Source organism: Porites lutea, chromosome 1, assembly GCF_958299795.1.
Source record: "Porites lutea chromosome 1, jaPorLute2.1, whole genome shotgun sequence".
Classification (NCBI taxonomy): Eukaryota; Metazoa; Cnidaria; class Anthozoa; order Scleractinia; family Poritidae; genus Porites; species Porites lutea.
In genome coordinates, this window is record NC_133201.1 from 22466861 (window position 1) to 22471297 (window position 4437).

A 4437-nucleotide genomic window follows, 5' to 3' on the forward strand; every position below is an offset into this window, starting at 1 on the left:
AATTCTACAGTGCAATTTTTTTCATAAAAAGGGTCCAATAAAACCAGTTAGGAAAGGCGGTTTTCGGTTTTTCAGTTTAACTATGGCGCACTTAAAGTTAAATGACGTTTGGCTGGTACCTGTTACGCGATATGCAATTGTTCTTTTTTTAATTTTGTTTGAAAAAACAACAACAGTTGAGCTACACCGTCATCTGTTTAAAGACAGTTTGGTTTGTCCTGTATAGCTTTTAAACCTTTCGTGCACACAATGACATTATCACCTACTAATCCCGGTTACCTAGCTCAGTGTGCGTTAACTAAAAAACTGACTGGCCGTGTAGCCCAGCTCTTAAGATGAACGAATATTTTACTGCCTGTTTTTGCCATTCTCTTATTTCAGCTTTTAACAATACTGGGTTTAATTGTTAGAACATTTTTGGTTACCGATTACTCTTTTCGATTTAAATCTTTATGTAATTATTCCCATATTATTCCAGTGATGGTAGTATACCGGAAAGGTCAAAATAGGGGCATCTAATCTTACCTTAACTCTGAAATAATGACCTATTGAAAGGGTCAGTCACCCTTAACTACATCTGCCATTAACAAAGCAGCTGAACATAAGGTTCATCAGGGTAAGAATTTCAAATCATCAATAAGGTCTTTGAATAAACAGAACTGCTTCCTAACATTGAAACATCTACAAGAGAGGGATCAGATCTCGAGGCTTGCTTACATACTGTTAAAAAGGTTGGTACTGAAAGCAAGGTCATTTGTTGTTGCTGTCGTTCTTCTTGTTTCTATTTTTTTTTTGTTATTGTCTTTGTGTCTGTCAATCGCGCTTTTTTGATACCAATCACTAAACGTTCATTCACGACCATAGCAGAAAAGAGAAAATAAAAAAAAACTGGATGCTCGCAACTTAACTTTGAACAGCGTTGAAAATGGAATTATGTTAATTCTATCACTGTCGATTACCGTGTTTCAGTCAGTAAGACAGAGAAGGATTAGCTTTTGTATTGATTCTTTCTTCGACTGATTCTTTTTGGAAGCTATCCTCAATTGTATTGTTGTATTTCTTAAACCACTACTAAAGGGAGTTTCTGGAGCTTAACTACCTCGATGCTTTTTTGTTTTTTTTTTTAGTTCTCGCAAATAAACTGTGACTTTGTCGGAGGGCGGCTTCTTTACGAGCACCAGTAATACCAAAAGGACAGAAAGGAAAGAAATATCAGTTGAAGATTAAACCCTGTTCCATTCAAATTTCACTCACAGCTTAAGTGATAAAAAGAACATCTTTGCTGAACACTACCGACGTGAAAAAAAAGGTGGAAAATCGAACTAACGGCCATTATTGTTAATACATAAACTTGTAAAGCATCTCACTGAGGCTGAATCCCAAATCTTTAAAAATGATTGGCTATAGCTCGCCGGCCCTATAAAGTAAGGATACACCAACTACGTTTTGCTCTAGCAACATGACACTTTCACAGTTGCGAAGAACATCAACTCGTTAACTGATTAGAAGGAATGTATGAAAATGATATCTTAGAACTGTGGTTGTGGAATCAAATTAATACAATCACTGCTATTTATAGTAAAGCGTTTCTCTTCGTAATTGTTGTTACTGTGATAATCTTTTAACATTATAGTCAACTGTCTCCTCGCGGACACCCCGATAATAAGACCAGCAACTAAACCCCAAGCAAAAATAAATTACAGATGTCTGACTGAAATAAACTCTCGCTATTACGGACCCTCGCTAATGAGGACACTAACTTGAGGTCACTACAGTGTCCGCCATAAAGGAAGTTGACTATAATTCTCCATCTTCCAGTTCTGAAATATGACTTTGATTTTGATATGTGATATGATTTTGGTGAAGATTATGATGATGCTGCTGCTAATGATGATGATGTTATTGTTATTTCTGGCCGCAGGGCGGTCATTTGGCTCAGTTCAACTTATTACAAAACCGTGCACTACGTCCTGCAGACAAAAAACTTTCCGAAAATGTATTTGCTTAATTCTTGAAAACATGATTTGCAGGTCATTTAAGTTCAATGTTTCTTTCTCCATAACACAGTCAACTCCCTTTATAGCGGATACTGGAGGGACCTTGAGTCAGTGTCCTCATTATCGAACGCCCGTAATAGCGGAAGATTAATTCATTCAAACATCTGTAAGTTATTTTTGCCTGGGGTTTAGCTGCTGTCCGTATTAGCAGGGTGTTCGCAAGGCGAGAGTTGAGTGTAGAAGGAATATGGTTTATAGTAACCTCACTTTAATCTTAACTTTAAAGGGTTCTTTACAATGAAACTTACGTGGACTTCTTTGATTTTTCTGCCATTTTTTCTGGCTTTGGCCGTCGCTCGCGAAAGCCAAGGTACGTTAATGTGCATTTATTCAAATGCAGTTTTAAGGTTTGTTCTTTAGGTTTGAATCTTTAATGCTTACTTACCTTAAACTATTTACATTTAGAAGAAACTCTTAAAAAGGAAAAACATATCGCTCTCTTTGAGGAAGATTTGAAGCATATGGAGTGTGCAGATGAAAAAGTACGTATCTAAAAAGTGATCAGACGGGAAACTTCACCCATGTACAATACGTTTTAAGCATACTAGCACTGAGATACGCCCTGACATAAAAGACGTTTCCCTACATGTGCCTGTTACCGTTGGTTTAGCCTGTGTAGCAAGCTTTCCGCTTGGTTTCGCAGCAAGAAAGACCGTGTAACGGGATTTTCGGTAGCTAAAACGATAGCTAAAAAATGAAAGAGGGGGGAGGGGAAGGAAGGAAACGCGTTTCCTTATTTTCTTCCCCGCCGCCTCCCCGTTCTTTTACTCTGCTCCAATTTGCACGTGGTCTCTGACTCTCGTTTCTCGTTCTTTGCTTCGAAACCAAACGGAAAGCTTGCTTCGAAGGCTATTGTTACTGCAAATTCAGTTGTCATCTGACATTTATGGTGCCGTTTACTCACTTAGTTCTACAGTCTTTACAGTGCTTTTCAAAGGTGGTTCGCGTTCACTTAAGTGTGAATACCGAGGCATTTGAAACGGACAGCAAGAATAACACTGATACCGACTCCTAGTATGAGTTTAAAACTATAATTTTCATCGAGACAACCGTAACAACAATAACGCCGTAAATTGATGTAATAAGCTCCCCCGGATCTAAACTTCGCTAGCTTGAATTTAAATGAAGTTGTAAATTCCAAACGTATTTTGATCCCTCGGATATAAGCCCCTCCGTTTATTACCCATCCCAACAAACCTTAGGACGATGAATAAGATTAGGGCAAGTTCCCAGGGCTTATACATGTAAGCATTAATTTAAGATTTTTTGACAGCACAACAGTGTTAAATTAATGAATTTCTTCATGGAAATAACATCGTCTTTAATCCCGGAACATTCAGCTAAACCCAAGGGGGTAGGACAAAAAAAACCACTGCCTCTCCGTCAAGAACGACTCGGGACTTGATGTGGCAAAATACGGTGAATTGTACGACTGAAATAGCCCACGTTCGATATACTAAAATTTAATATGACTCCGAGGTTTTGGGTAAAAAATTACAAATTTTTTTTTACGACTCTATTGTCTTGCAATTCCCAGATAAAATGACTAGAAAGCGTCGGAGTCATGTCAGAACGTGGGCTTTTGTCCACCAGTGCAACGGGGGAAAGGTCTATTGTCCGCTCTTAGATCAACCGTAATTTTATTCAGTGATTCTTGCCTCATAGAAAAACGACACTGCAAAGCCAGAAGTAACGTCAAACTTTGAAGGTGTTGATAGTAACGATGAGGGAAGGACAGGAGACCCAAGAAAGACTAGGACCGATATTCTGACTGAAGGCCAACCTGGCTGGATGAAGGAACTTTTAAAAAAGACTTCAAAAGAGGTAAGAGTATATTGAACGGTAGGCGCAACCACCCACACGGCAAATTGGTCAGTCATATTCTGCTGGTGGATAGGCTTAGATGAGAGCTTTTATCCCAGGCTACGTCTGCTACGGCGTCATAGCAAGATGAATTCTTTTTTACCAATTTTTTTTTCAAACAGTTCCAATTTTAATGAAGCTGACATAACTCAGGCGCCTATTCGCAGAATAATTTATAGTAATTATAATAAATGTTTATGACCTGATTGGCTGTAGCCCTGATTTCGTAGCCTGTTCCAAGCCTCCGAGACAGTCGGGTCCCACGTTTTTGAGCAACGCACGTCAACCAGAAATGGACTTTTTGCGATATTTGGGGCGTGATTTTGACCAAATTTTCGGGCAAATCGTCTCTATGCGAGAAAAGACACTTGGGGAAACAAATTTGGTAGCGTTATGTCATATTGAAAGAAAAAACTTTCTTCCGGTTGGCGTGCGTCGCTCAAAAACATCTTTGCTTAAACTTCCTTCGCGAACACGAAAATATATCGCGAGGAAACTAGGGAGAGGAAGCGCCAGT